Raw genomic sequence first — 16,116 nt, 5'->3', positions numbered from 1 at the left:
TAGCTTTTCTCCCCCCTTCGTTCTGTTATTCCTTTTCCTACATCACTTCCTGTTATTTCCTTTCTCTACCTCACTCTATCATTCCCTATCTCTCTCTCCATTCTGTTATTTCCTTTCTCCCCCCCCCTCATTCTGCTATTCCCTATCTCTCTTTCCATCCTGTTATTTCCTTTCTCCCCCCCCCTCATTCTGCTATTCCCTATCTCTCTTTCCATCCTGTTATTTCCTTTCTCCCCCCCCCTCATTCTGTTATTCCCTATCTCTCTTTCCATTCTGTTTGGATTGTTAACAACCTTGACTTTGAATCACATTGTATTTTCTATTTTCTTTTCGCGTAGATTTTATTTTATGGAATTTTCTCTAATTTTGATAAACTCAAAATTAATCTCTTTTTTTCTGGGAAAAAAAACACACGCCCCCCGACTCGCGTGTTTAGGTGGTCCTCAACCTGGTTGGACTAAGACCTCCCTCTTCACAACAAGCGTTTCTTGACGTTTTATTCTTCAATCTTTTTTTTTTTCTTTAATGAAAATTTTTTTTTTTTTTTCAAATTCCAAACTGTTGAGTACCCCTGCTCCGTGTTATCAGTTGCTGCAAATTCCAATTCTACGCGCTTCCGTTTATTATTTGTCTAGACCATTTTATTTATTTTCATTCACTGTCAAGTGGCTTATCTCGGTGCCGTCTGAATTGTAATTTTTCTTTGAAATTGAAAGTTGAAATCACAACTAACACTCTTGTTGTTTCAAAACAACACTTATTTGTTTGATCTATACTTGATTTAAGCTCCGATGTTTGTATTTCATAATAAGTGTCCGCAAATCCTAACACTTTTATCCCGTTAGATAAATCATAATTTATCTTTTATCTTTATCCAATGTTTATCCTTATCTATAAGGATTATTTACGTTATCCTTCGTTTCATCTGGATATCACTTTTATCTTATCCTTTTTCGTTTTGTTTATCTTAATGTGTCACCCGTTCGTTCATGAAGGACCAAGTTGGTTTACGTTTAAAATTCCTTCGCGTTGAATCCAAGTCGTAAATTTCTTACTTTGTTTATATTCTCAAAGGCGCGAGGGTTAGTTTTATAAACAATATGAGTCCTATTTTGTGGGTTCACTGTCCCGTCATAATGAATCGTGTTTAATTGCTTTCGTTTGTTTACGTAACGCAGTCTGTTGCATGCGAGCACTTTTTCACTTTTATTTATATTTTATTTATTGATCTATTTTATTTTTAATATCACTAAACTATTTCGCAGTTCTCTGGTAACAATATTTCCCTTCTCGTTTTTCTATTTTTTTTTGTTTTTCTAGATTTTTTTTTCTTCTTGTATTTCATCACCTGATTCGTCAAAATCTATTTCCAATTTGCAAAATCCATATTCAATTTGCAAAATTTGTAAAATCTATTATGATTTTTTTTGCAATGCCTAACATGAATTTCCTTTAAATAGGTATATATATACACATATATATATATCCCATCATAAACATTCGTCAACAACATTAAAATCTCGAGCCGACTCTGAATTGTTTTTTTTTTTTTTTGAAATTGAAACTCGAATTCTCAACTAACACTTTGTCTTTTCAAAACAACGTTTATTTGTTTGGCCTATACTTGAATTCTTTATCGAATCCATTGACTGGGTTCTCTGTGTCTTAAAATATGTCTTAATAGTCAACAACCTGATCCGAATGTCAACAAAATTATCATGAGTAAATCTTACATTATTTCAACTTACCCGTTTATATGGTAAATTATATTATGTAAGATTAATCTTACCTCACAAAACAAAACATCAAATGTTTCACCCTCATTAATGTCTCTGCCGATTATCGAGATTTGTGATCCTGACAACAAGTATCTACATTGGCGGCACGTAGCGCGACCATTTGAATCTAACACGTGGTCCTAATGAGTAACTATGATGTAATACAATTACACTTTTCTATTTTGATATTATTGTTATTATAGATCTATCTATCACATGATATGGGTGTAATATTTCCGCTATTTATTATGTTATAACATGATCATAATAGATTACACCCCAACATCTCAAAATAATTGTTTTTTTTTTTTTTTCTTCTGTTTTATAATGATATTAATGTTAATCAAAAAAAAAATATATATATTTTTTTTTTGTTAATCAATTGATATTAATCAATTTTATACTCTTCGCAATTACCATTTTTGCAAAACCAATGATATCTAGTAAGGTACATTGGGTGTTGCAAAACATTAATCAATTTAATTTCTCTAAACCTTTCTCATCTTCTAATAATTCTGTCGAATGTCTAGCGATAAAAATAATAATTTTTTTTCCTGGCTTTGTGAATAATTTGTTAAATTTCCACAGACCGCCGCTGGTCTGTATTTTCGGATCTAAGATAAACAATAATTGTTTACGTTAATACTCCACGATATCCAAATGCAATGTTTATTTTTATCTCGTTTTTGGGTCATTGTTTATTTAATCTCGACGTTTGTTATTTAATTTTTGTTCTTCAGAGTGATACGTATTATTTAACGATGTTTCCGACCTTTTTTTAAAAACATCGATGTGTTTACGCCCGATGTTTATCTTATCAATTTTTCGATGTTCTTTGCTGTCACAATACGTTCGATGTTTTTCGTGTTAGTCTTGTTTATTAAACTTGCTTCATATCAACATTCCGATTTGTTCGGTGAATCCAAAACATAAACAATGTTTTTGTTTACGGAACGCATTCCTCTCGAGTGAATGACATCATTAACCCACATATCCTTTCTTATTGTTTATATTATCGTATGAAAAGAATTTTTATTGACTCTAAAGTTCACGGTCATTTGAATTAACACATTTTTTATTTATAAGGACACTTTTTGTATTATAAGATTTATTCGTTAACACTTTCTTTTTGGATTTATTGTTTGTTTACGTTAATCTATTATTATTTTTAAATTTTATTGTATATTTATGTAATGTCGCACTTTTCTGATGAAAATTTTTTTTTTTCTAATTCTTTAATTAATTTCGTCCTATTTATTATTATTATTTTCTCCGTTTTTGCAATAGGTTGACCAATAACTTTGTTTTTTTTTTCTCTCAAAGACTTATAAAACCTGAACCTCCTGGACACGGCTATTCAGTTGTAATGTTTCACCTTTTTGGGTGTGAGAGTAATTTTATATATTTCTTTTTTTTTGTTTAAAACTCTATAGAATTTTCTTCTCTCTTGGCTATGACCGATGTTTAATTTTTTTTTTTTTCTAAGGCTTTGCATATGTGTTCGCTGGGATGGAAAATTCCTCCCCTACAACACATAAGCCTCCATGAAAATTGGACCCTCTTCTTTGATATCTACAGAAAGCTACTTAAAGCTCTCTTGTACTATATATCTTTATAGACATATGTACTTAACTAATTAATACGTTATTTACGATCTTGAACGCAAATATACCCGTATTTATATTGTAATTAAATTCCATCAAACGTTGTGTAATTTTTTTGATTTATGATATAGGATTTTAATTACTTTCATTTTTGTGGTAACCCTCTTGGTTCTGATCGAGGTGTTGAGTTCAAAGTTGAATTAGTCTTTCTATTGCAAACCTAGACTTAAATGAATTTTCTGAATGAGCTAACTTTCCTATTGTAATTATTCTGATTCCCTGCACCCTAACAAAATCGTAGTTAAACGCTGATAAAAGATATTATACATGTTTATTTGGACAGGTAATTTAATATAACTCAAATGGTTAATTGTTAGTAAATTTGATTTTGGTGAACTTTTGTGTCTGTGTGGCACCACTCCTTTATGATTCTGCTGCTATAAGGTACATGTAAAGATTGATTTAGGAGGTTAATGTAATTAGTTAATTGCATATTTGACGAACTCGGAATAGCCCATTTGCTGGCATAATTTGGCTCCAATCCTCCATCAAGTAAACGAGATGATCGGGAGTGGACTAGAAATTTGCACAATCCTTTGACACGGCTCCTTGATTGATACCTAAGTTATCGTGTCCCAAGAAGCCTTCCACGTCATCATGTACTGCATTCAAGTTTCCCCCCGGGTCCCGATACCCCCAAATTCCGACACCTCCTTGGACTACAATTTACTTAGGGCGAACCGGTTTCGTCCTACATACAATCATATACTCACGGTTTGTGTGGACTTACGGGTCGTGAATCCTCATTCCACGTTTAAGAGAGAATGCGAGAGTGGTCTACCGACCTAAATGCAAGCTGTATGCAGGTCCGCATTCTCCAGTAAACAGTACATACGAATAAATATATGTATACATACAGTTTGGGAAAGGTTTATAACTCGCAATACGAGGCTATCTACCTCGCATCCCGAGCTCGGATCTCGCGCCAAGAACTCTGCGAAGCTCTAGGTCTGGTAACCGAATATATACGTAAGAATAAGGTTATACTAATAAATACTAGTAGAATAAGGTCATATTTGATAGTTTGTTTTGGAGAGCTATCGAACTCCAAGCTTTTGTTTGTTTGGTTTTGACGTTTTTATTTAAGAGAATCGCCATCTCTATTGGATTTGGTTAATGGTCTTGTTATAGGAGCGACCACTGCCTCCTATTGATGAACTGTATTTGTTTTAAATTTTACCTCCAGGGTTCAACATTAATTTTTGTTCATCCTATCCCGTGATTTTCCAATTGTTTCAAGTAGTTGATTGCCACATTAGAGAGTACTCGACCCTCAAATATCTCAGGCAACTGATGGGGTTTTGTATGAGCACCCAATCAATAATATTCAAATGTATCGTATAATTATTCGATATAAATCTGGCTAACCCGTGATTTTTCAATTGTCGATTGTGAATGATAAGTATTTGAGTGCACGCAGCTTCCAGCTGGTTCGGATAACTAATAAAAATCTATGCGACTATCTAATCAATGATATTTAAATGTTTCATGTAATATTTCGATATAAATCTGGCTAACCCGTGATTTTTCAATTGTCGTTTGTGATTGATAAGTATTTGAGAACACGCATCTTCCAGCTGTTTCGGGTAATTAATAAAATCCTTTGTGACTAACTAATTATGGCCAAGGTCGCTTCCAAACTATGCGGTTGACCCAATTCTCCAGTGAGCTCTTTATTTGTAAACAAATAATATAAACATCTCCTGACACACTAACCTAAATGTGAGATTTGTTTATTTTAAAATTCCTTAGAAGTCATTTGTGCCTCTTTACTTTTATTGCGCACTATTTATTAAAATATTTTTAAATCCTTTATTGAAGTTAAACTATTTTTCATTTCCGAATTTAGTAAATTTACTAGAAGTTAGGTGAAAATAATATAAATATATATATATATGTACACATATCTCGATTGTCAAAATACGTTAAATAAGATTACATATATTAATAAATAAATATAAGGTATATGATTCTACATGGTCTTGAATATTAATAAATACATATTTTCTTTATCAATAATATAGATATGTCCTCGGGTAGGTATTAAAAATCGCTACCATTTCGATGTTTCGATTAATAAATAAAATACATATATATAATTACATTACTCATATATATATATTCTTTATATACAATATTTTATTTTATATTTATAAATATATATACAAATATACAATATACATATATTAATGTGTAATTCTTTGTTTTGTTGTTTTAATTTAATATTCAATTGATATACTTCCACTTCACAGCCCTTCTGTGTCTCCTGGGACCTGAAAATTATTTATAAAAGGAAAACTCACCCACGTCAAGGTATTTCCGGTCGGGTAGTACACAACAACCTTGATGAAGAAATCCTACCTAATTAATTGTATTTTTCAACTAATTTCAAAATAAATCCTTTCGACTATTTATTCCTATTTAATATTTTATTCTCGCTTGAATCGTATAAATTAGCTGATATTTAATTTTTCTTCCGAACGAAATCCTAATTCAGAAAACCCGTTGATTTAATAACACCTTTCTAGTTTAGGCTTTTGAATGATAGCTGTTTCAAATTCTTTTTCGAAATGATAGACTGATGATTAAAATTCCGGTTAAAACGACAAACACTTTTAACACTGTCGCTATACGCACGATGGAATTTTAATTGAACAATTTATTAATTCTAAATTTCTTTTTATATATTTTTAAAAGAAAATTTTTTCGAATTGCGCAGACTTTTAATTATCTCGATTCTTAAAATTAATTTCTTTTCCGAACTGTTAATTTTAGAACAAAGGTTTGAGCATTTGTTATTATTTCTTTTCGAACTGTCTAGATTGTGTTTATTTTAAACTAAGACGTAAATATTTATTACTATTATTATTTTTACACAAAATTATAATCTATTTTTAAATATCAATACGCGATCACGTTCACTTTAGATTAACGATAACAAACTCTTAAATTTAATTTGAATGTTTTCACTTTGAATGAAATAATTATTTTTAAATTTTTAATTAATTCACAATTCACTTTTTGCACTTCACTTAACACTTTTAAGCACTGAGTTTAAATTATATTTATTTTCACTGTTTAACCAAATTAAACTGATTTAACAAAACTTCACTGGTGGGGTTTTCAGAATTTAGAAACTGAATTTAAGACTTATTACAAAACTTGCTAAGTCCAGGGACTTGTTCAGAATTTAACACTTAGATTATTTCACTAGAATTTTACCAATAGACGTAGTACTGCCATGTAACAACTTTTCAAACCCTCGGCGCGACTGTCCTCCTGACTGATGAGTTCCATCTTTTATACCCCTCTCAGGTTCCAAAAGACGTATCTGAATGTCTCTTGATGCTTAATTCTATCTCCTATCAACTCGTAAATCCAAACACCCCTTCCATCAATATCGAATGTGCTCCCATAAGATGTTCTGCTTTCCGGCTCTGGGCGGTAGTTAGTTTTTATCTCACAAATCTAAGTCGATAGGGTCCGAATCGGGTAAGTCTGTGTTAATCGCCCAAGCTTCCTTTGTCCTGTGTTCATACAAAATGTAGTTAAATTCTCATGATTTTGTGTTCCTTTTTTTTCTCAATTTGCGATAGGTCCGTCCTCAATAATATATATATACATCTCAATTTTACGCATCTCGTGTGAAAAATACCTAAATCCATGTTGAAATCCCTACTATGCAGTTTAGAATTTCGATTTATCTAAATTCTACTCAATTTTATTGTCACCTATATGAGCTTTTCCATTTTCACCAGTACTTTCTCTCTTAATGCCGCAGATTTGAATTTTTCCTTATCTTTTGGATTTTCTTTTATCCGCGACGTTTTCTTGCACAATTTTCTTCTTTATTCTTATGTCATTTCTCATAACTCTTTAACTAGTTATTTTCCAAGTCGTATTTATTTATTTCACGGATAAATTTGAATTGTATCACTTTTCTCCACTTGGATTATTCTTTATCTCCGTTCTTTACCCTTTCTTTCATCTTTTCTCCACTTTTCCCGATGTGTGTGGTCTCCAGGAAAATTTCATACTTCATCTATTATTAATTAATATATAATTTTCCACACTTCTATGGGAGATATACCTAATTAGACTCTGGGATATCTGTCACTTTTATTGCCTGATCCAATCTCCGCCCCATCCTCCATCCCTCACTTACAAGATTTCACATAAATTATATGTCTGGACACCTGTTTACGTTTAAAATTTTTGTACCAGACTCGTAAATTTAGTTTAATTTCAAACCTATTAATTTTTATCTCTTTTGACTAATCTAAATACTTCATAAGACCAACGTTAAAGTTAATCGCTTTTCCAATCGTTTATTACCTTAACGTAAATAAAAATCATGTTCGGATTTCGATTGTTTACCCTTCAAAATATACATGAGACCGCCAACCTTTTGTCTTGTTTCGATCCCTCCGTAATATTGGGTAACTCTAATATATATCTAACCTAATAATCATGAAAATGTCTACTTTTCCTGAATCTAATCTATCGATATATGTTTAATTTTACTGTCTTCTTCTAATACTCAATTTTCATTTTCCTAGAACCTTCGTAGCAGTCCAAAATCCCTGTACTATCCTTCCATTCGATCGCCGCACTTTTCTAAAAGTGTATTTTTTTGCGAGATTTTTCATTCAAAATTGATTTACCAATATGTCCGTTTCATCTTAAATTGATAACGATTAATTTCCATTGTTTCCAACACTCACTCCTCTCTTTAGTACGATTTTTATCGAACATGACACCCTCCTGCTATCATAAATAATTGCACTACAGTTGAAATTCCGCCAGTAACTTTCCTTTGCTTTTCCCGTCCCTTTTTTATACTATCACGTTTATAAATTTTCCATTGCATTTTCGTGCGTGTGTTTTTCAATTTGTAAAATCTTCAAAGCACTCGATTTCAACGGTTCGCCATCACCTAAATGTCTCGGTTATTGTAAACATTTCCTAGAGTTTGTCGCCTTGAACGTCAGTGTTTATGCCATAGTGCGTTCACCTCTAATTTTTGTGGGAACGGAAATGCAATTAATTATCTTTTTTAATGTCGGGTCCAAGGTTCAATCCTTTGTCTTTCGTAGACACACCCCCCTTCGTTCACTGATTGGTTACTCAAAATTTTTATAGCTCTTTGTTTAGATCTATTGGTTGACAACCTTCATTGTTTATTTTTAGGCCTAGAAAAGGGGAAGCCCTGTCTAGTCCTAGACGATTTTACGACCTCTCTGCTTTCGTCTTAGAACCTCGATATAATTTCAACTATTACAGGAGCCTACCGCAAGCAAGCTGGATCAATTCTTTCTCCGCCAGATGTCGTTAGCATGTCCGTTTTCATAAATAATTTGCATATTTTCTTGCAGCTATGGTTTATCTGTTTTTCTCTCACTGTGATTTAAAGCCTTTCATCACAGGATCTCATTTCTATAGTATTCAGTCTACTTATATCCTTCTTCTGCCAGTTTCATGCCTCACTGCCATATATCAGGGTAGGTACCAGCACTCCATTGTGGTCTGTTAGCTTCGCTCCTTGTCTAGGATGAACGAAGTATGTATGAGGAATGAGTTAATGATGAATGTAAGTAAGTCTAAAGTCATGGTGTTTGAAGAAGAGAGAGTACGAGAAAACAGTGTGCAATATAGTTGTGAATGAGAAATACTTAGAGCAGGTGGTTGAGTTTTTGTATTTAGGAAGTATATTCACGAGAGATGGGAAGGCTGACAGAGATATTGAAAGAAAGGTAAATGCAGGAAACTCCATGAATGAGAAATACTTTGAGCAGGTAGATGAGTTTGTGTATTTAGGAAGTATGTTTACGAGAGATGGGAAGACTGACAGAGATATTGAAAGAAGGGTAAATGCAGGAAACTCCATGAATGAGAAATACTTTGAGCAGGTAGATGAGTTTGTGTATTTAGGAAGTATGTTTACGAGAGATGGGAAGACTGACAGAGATATTGAAAGAAGGGTAAATGCAGGAAACTCCATGAATGAGAAATACTTTGAGCAGGTAGATGAGTTTGTGTATTTAGGAAGTATGTTTACGAGAGATGGGAAGACTGACAGAGATATTGAAAGAAGGGTAAATGCAGGAAACTCCATGAATGAGAAATACTTTGAGCAGGTAGATGAGTTTGTGTATTTAGGAAGTATATTTACGAGAGATGGGAAGACTGACAGAGATATTGAAAGAAGGGTAAATGCAGGAAACTCCATGAATGAGAAATACTTTGAGCAGGTAGATGAGTTTGTGTATTTAGGAAGTATGTTTACGAGAGATGGGAAGACTGACAGAGATATTGAAAGAAGGGTAAATGCAGGAAACTCCATGAATGAGAAATACTTTGAGCAGGTAGATGAGTTTGTGTATTTAGGAAGTATGTTTACGAGAGATGGGAAGACTGACAGAGATATTGAAAGAAGGGTAAATGCAGGAAACTCCATTAATGAAGGACTGAACGGAGTTGGCGCTAACAAAAAATATACAAAACATTGGTAACTTAGAAATCTAGCACGTAAAGCAAAATCTGAAGGAGAGCAAAAATCTCAAAAGCAACAGAATTCTAAAATGTCGGACCCTAACCCTAAAGAGACAGAAAATCAAACTATAAATTGCCGTGAAAACAGGTAGGAGCATATGCACAGCAATGGGTAATAGATAAATCTTTTAGATTTGTAAAAAAAAACCGTTTTAATAATATCTGACGTTCATATAATTAGTTTTTTAACTGTCAAAATCATAAATGAAGCTTCTATCAGCGCATTCGTGATAGAAACGTTTTTTGATGTCAGTGATGACATACTGTAAAAAATCATAATACCCTGATTGGCTCTCTGGTCACGACCAGGTCGCGTGAAATATTCCTTATTATTACGATGTCATGTACATGGTATGATTTTTATTGCAAAACTATAGTGAAATTCTGACTAGGATAATACTAAAAATAATTTTAACATCGACCCAATTCGCAAACAGGGGACTTTCAGATGTTATTTTTGCAAAATGCACGAATCAGAACAGTCACATTATAATTGCAGAATCGAGATGACCTTGAAATTTATGCTTAGAATAAATGTATTGCTTTTCAAATGTCGTATAAAAATTATTACGTCGTGCAAAGCTTTGAAGATTGATGGATTTTTAAGTGATGTTTTACATCGGTAAAAATTATTAATGTTGGCATTCGTGGAATAAAAAATGACCACCCAGATACTGGTATAGCTGTTCGATAATAATTTGTCCTTTCTAGCCAATTGCTTCCTAAGTGCTGATCCAGACTGCGCCAAAATGTAATACTGAGTTAATAATAATGGGAATGGTACCGTAAACCTTCTGATACACAAATGAAATATCTACAACCTATTTGCCACTGGACTAATTACAAATTCTTATGTTTTCTTCTACCCTGATGGGTATCACATCAATATGTATGATGGTCTTTTTCCTGTCTTTTCATTATTTCTGTTTTGGCCAAGAGTCTACCATTTTAGATCTTGACATCTTTTATTTTTTTTAATTTGTTTATACTAGAATACAATGTTCATAGTAATCATTTCACATATTGATATGTATAAGATGTACCACCAGCATGTATGGGGATGTGTGATTATTTATTATTTTCGTTATTTCTTTATTTAAATGTTAAAGTATTCAGTTTAAATTTTCATTGTGTTTTTTAATATGAAATTTTAAATCGTTGTTTATATTTACGATTCTTTCTGGTAATGCAATTAAAAAACTTTACTCTAAGATATTTATAGTTGAATTATTTTTTTACATTTTGGAGTTGGAAGAATTGATGTTTGTCTAAGTTTTCTCTTATTTCTAAATAATGTAGTTTTATTTAGAATATTAGCCGGCGTTGCTCGACTTTTCTCTACTTTCAATAAGTACATGATGCATGTATTATATTTACAAATCTTCTGGAAGAAATTCTCTAAATGATAGTGATGATATCAAACTCCGTCGCATAGTTTAGAAGAACTAAGCCCACAAACAGACAGTTGAGGATAGTGACTTCGTTTTATACTATTTACAGATACCAATGTATTGTCACGATTACGAATTTACTAAAAGTTTATCAGGAAAGGGCCTGTAATCCGGTTTTTAATTCATTATGATCTGGGATGTTTCCGAACGTTCCAGACTATTCCCGAACATTCCAAAATGTTCCGGGATGTTTTGGAATGTTGTGGAATGCTCTCGAATACTCTTGAATGTTCTGGACTGTTCTAGAAATTTCTAGAGAGCGTAACTTTCAGCCCTTATATCTTCGAAAGCACGCCCTTCAGGTAAAAACGGGAACCTTCTTCATAGATGGGGGATAGAGGGTTACCACACCACCTTAGGCTCCCTTGATCGTACTGGGACTCGTTTCTGAGTTTTAGCGGCACGCACATTGTACACTTAATTTTATAATTTATATTGATTATCTTTGTAAATTTGTTATGTTGTATGGTAGAAGTATGGTACATTTAGTTTTACCACTTGAAACTATTTAAACAAAAGTTCTGATGAATATATTTGGTTTAGGTAGAATTATTTTCAGTATTTAATTTTGTGCTATGTAAAGCGGTTCTGTGGGTTTTTTTATAAGTTCCAACTCATCCTATAATGCCATTTGTGTTAATGTTCGCTCTCTAGTTTTATTATCTTTAGTCTTCTGATACGCAGTTTAGCTGGGTTTTGCACTACCTTAATCAATCTTGACACTTTTACAGCTTAGTTTATCCATTCCAACTCAGATCTGCCATTCTGTTTGCAAAATCTGTGACACATGATTTAAATATGGACCACGGTAAAATTAACCATTCCATTGGCCACTAGTGGAAGACTAATCTAATGTACGTATTTTTTATAGTTCGCAGAAAAATTTAGGCTAAATGACAAAAAAATTATTTGACCTGTCCATTCACCACATGTCACGTTTAATCTATTAGGGACACTAAAGTTAAAAGAATTCTTCTGCAAATCCAACGGTTTTATATTATGAAGATTCTTAATGTGATATGGAATGAACCTTGGCCATCAGAGTGTGAGGCAAGCGTGCCTCCACTCACCTAACAAGCCCATCCAATGAATAATCAATAGTTTAAATGCTTACCTAACAATGTCCTTATCTTCACTTATCGTTTTCAAATATCATAGGACAATGATGGAGATTCAAAACATTGAAATAGACCCTTCTGCTTAAGTACCATCTCATGGTTCAACAAAGTAGGTACTTGACACCACGTGTAGCCGTTGCGACATTTCAGCAAACGAAATTGGTGTCAAAAGTTGTGTTTTTACTTCTTCAGAAGCGCGATTAATATTATATTGGCCAAGGCTGAGATTAAGTGGATGAGAAAACAACTACAGAAGTGTTTGCTAACTTTTTGTATATTTAATTTTGAAAAAACCTCCAAATCCGCAAAATTACAGGTATTTAAGAGGGCAGTCTTGCAACACAAACAAGCATTAATATATTACACGCTGACGTGTACCCGGCGTTGTACGGGGTTATCAATGGTCTGGAGTAAAGTTTTGAGGTTGTTAATTCTAATTTACATGAAAACTGGGTTTATTATAAGATGAAAATAATATTAATTTCAAAAGTTCAAAAAGGTAACTTTTTATAATTTTTTGTTTCACTTGATCGTACCATGTCTTTATCGGGAGTTCCCGAATTCCACCGCATTGTTAATATTAGAAAAAAACTACATTTTATCGAATTTTATATGTCCACCTATCTCATTCCAGTTCAGAGATAATGCGTAAAGTCTTCCTCAGGCGTCCCCGACTCTTTATAACATTCAAACCACTCTCTAAACACTCCTGACTCTAATAAGAACAAACTTAGAAATTTTAAGCAAAATCGGTTTAGCAGTTCTTGAGTCCATAAGGGACAAACAAAATATACATATTGATGGATTATTAATTATCTTTATATTATATGTATTGTAGTGTACCTTGAGTAGTTCAAAACATTTCCGAAAGTTAATTTAATTAATGGTTACTGGAAGAGAACAACTTGTTTGTTCCGAACAAATACCTTCTTACTCTAATAGATAATACGGAAGGATAAGAGCAGGTTAGTAGTAAACGTCCGTAATACCACAGTATTTAGTGGCTGATAGATTTTTAAACCGTCCGACCGGGTATTAGTATGGTATTAAGACGGTGATCGGTCGCGCAGTGAAAATGTAAAAATTAGTAATTCCCCCTCTGCAGCACTATCAGAGGAATATTTTAAACCGAAATATCAAATACGGAGCGCATAATCAAACTGACCAAATTTCGAAGCAATTCAAAGCAGACAAGGTCAATACCATCGCAAATTTCATCTGAAGAAACGCAAAGTTTGCAACTAAACGCGAAATGTAAAAATGACAGAGTTTTCGAGGATTGTAACAAAGTGGTGCCAGTCTAAAAAAATTGCTTGCTTGAATATTATTATGAGTAAATAATTTAAGCTGAGCATTATACGGCCCTCATCACCGTTTAATAATCGAATCTTTATAAGTAAGACTGATACAGTTTAGCGACTTTCTTTTGACCCATGTCACAACATAGTTGAAGAACTATCGCCATGACCTTCATGTGGCACTGTATTTGGTATATTTTCCAATCAACCTCCACTAATTGTACCATCGTAACACAATAATGTTTCATACAGATTAACACCTTTAGTATTTTGTTGTCATTATTGTACACGTATTATGTACTTTAACTTCTACTACTTGTCATTGCTACTACTTATTTAACTTATATTTATATTTGTGCTTCCCTGTACCTTTGTGCGTTCTATACCTAGATGCAGAGGCGGATTTGCAGTCTTGGCCGCCCTAGGCCCCAGACCATGTAGCCGCCCCTTTCTCAGTACCTATCATATTGACCAGGAGTATCCAAACTTTTCAGTAAGTTCCTAGGGTCAAAACCGTTTTAATTTTCCTGCCATTATCATTCATGGTTCATGGGGTGAGATTTGTCCCGGTCTTGGCGGCGGATACGTCTGCCCACCTGCTACGTGGCGGGCCGGATCGAGAGAGACTGGGTGAGGGAGGCCTTTTGACCTTTCCAGCCGGACTATCTTGACCCATCGCCTTGCACCACAGTTGGAGGGATGTATTCATACGTATGTCACTCCTGAACACACTAATCCCCAGATTCCTACTCACTCCTCATACATTTTCCTTTTCAGAACTTCCTATCCTTCCCTTCCTTAAAAAGACCCTCCACACAGGATCACCTAAGATGACATAGGTCGTGAGGGAAAATATTTTCCTCAAAGCCTCCTGTGTGGAATTAATGTAAAAAAATACGCTTGCTAAATTCGCTAGTTCAATAACTGTATAATTGTCGATTGTCGCAGGCCGGATTGATGACATTGGCGGGCCGTTGTTTGGAAACCCCTGATATAGACTATAGACTACATAATGAATTTACTTTATTGACAACTTTTATCAAGGTTTCAAGGATTTGAATACAACATTTAAAACAGTTTTAGGTTTAATTTATTTAACTAGTTTCAGGTTTATTCTCATACAATAATATATAAGTGTTTCACAGTTACAATTAGGGTTGCCAGATACGGGCGAGCGACGGAGCATGATAGGTGTGGCGAGGGCGGCTGCGGGGCGTGGGGGCGCGCTGTGTGCTGTGTGTGAACACGCTCTTGCATATCGCTATTTCGTACGTAGAATATTTAGGTACTTAGGAAGTAATTTCTTGTTATCATCTGTGACTTTTTTGTCACGATTGGCCGCCCCTAATATCTGGCCGCCCTAGGCCCGGGCCTACATAGGCCTAAGGGCAAATCCGCCTCTGCCTAGATGTTATGTCTGCAATATATTGTTGTTTGTATATTTATAAATTAGGCGATGAAGCTGATTTTTAACGACTTTTATGGTGTGAGAATCAGTGCGAGGACGAGACTTGGAGTTATAGTAGGAAGATGGTTTGCAAATTCGGCATCTCAAAAACACACCGCCCAGAGTGACCTCCTACAGTTGCGCTTGTGTAAGACAACCTGCCAACACCTTTCATAAAGGAATGAATTTGATCACTAGGAGAAGTTCTCAAAGATTGCCAAGAAGAGCTTGTAAATAGCGGGTGGATAAACAGAATCTGGAAAAGACCAATGTAACAATAGATAAGTGCTAAACCATGCTACATATAGAGACTTTCATAATGCTGGTAACCCAACTCATGAAATGTGCTGGCTGGTGAATTTTGAAAAAATTGGTTACTGGACGGTTTGAAGGCGATCGTAGTTTCAGCAATCTGAAGGGAAACAGCCGTAGAGTGTAAGAAATAGATGATGATTCTCCAAGAGTTGCAGAACTGACGATGATGACGGTGAAAGTAAAAGAATATCACGTGGATTTCCTCAATAATCGGCTAAACAATCACTAGTATATCCTCAATACTCGGCTAAACAATCACTAGTGTTTCCTCAATACTCCGCTAAACAATATCTAGTATTTTCTATACCTAACAATAAAATTTACTAAATAAAAAACAACACTTTAAATTAATTTGGTTACTAACCGTTTTATAATATCCCCCAATAAACCCGAGCTGGCAATAACACGTAGGTATTTCTGAACGGCCTTCCCAATTTGCATAAAAAATTCCTTAACCAATAAATTTTGCAGACAGAAATCCATGCATTCTTAA

This window comes from Hesperophylax consimilis, chromosome 2 (genome assembly GCF_061612785.1).
Source record: "Hesperophylax consimilis isolate HC1 chromosome 2, BYU_Hcon_1.0, whole genome shotgun sequence".
Classification (NCBI taxonomy): Eukaryota; Metazoa; Arthropoda; class Insecta; order Trichoptera; family Limnephilidae; genus Hesperophylax; species Hesperophylax consimilis.
This window is presented reverse-complemented; position numbering follows the sequence as displayed.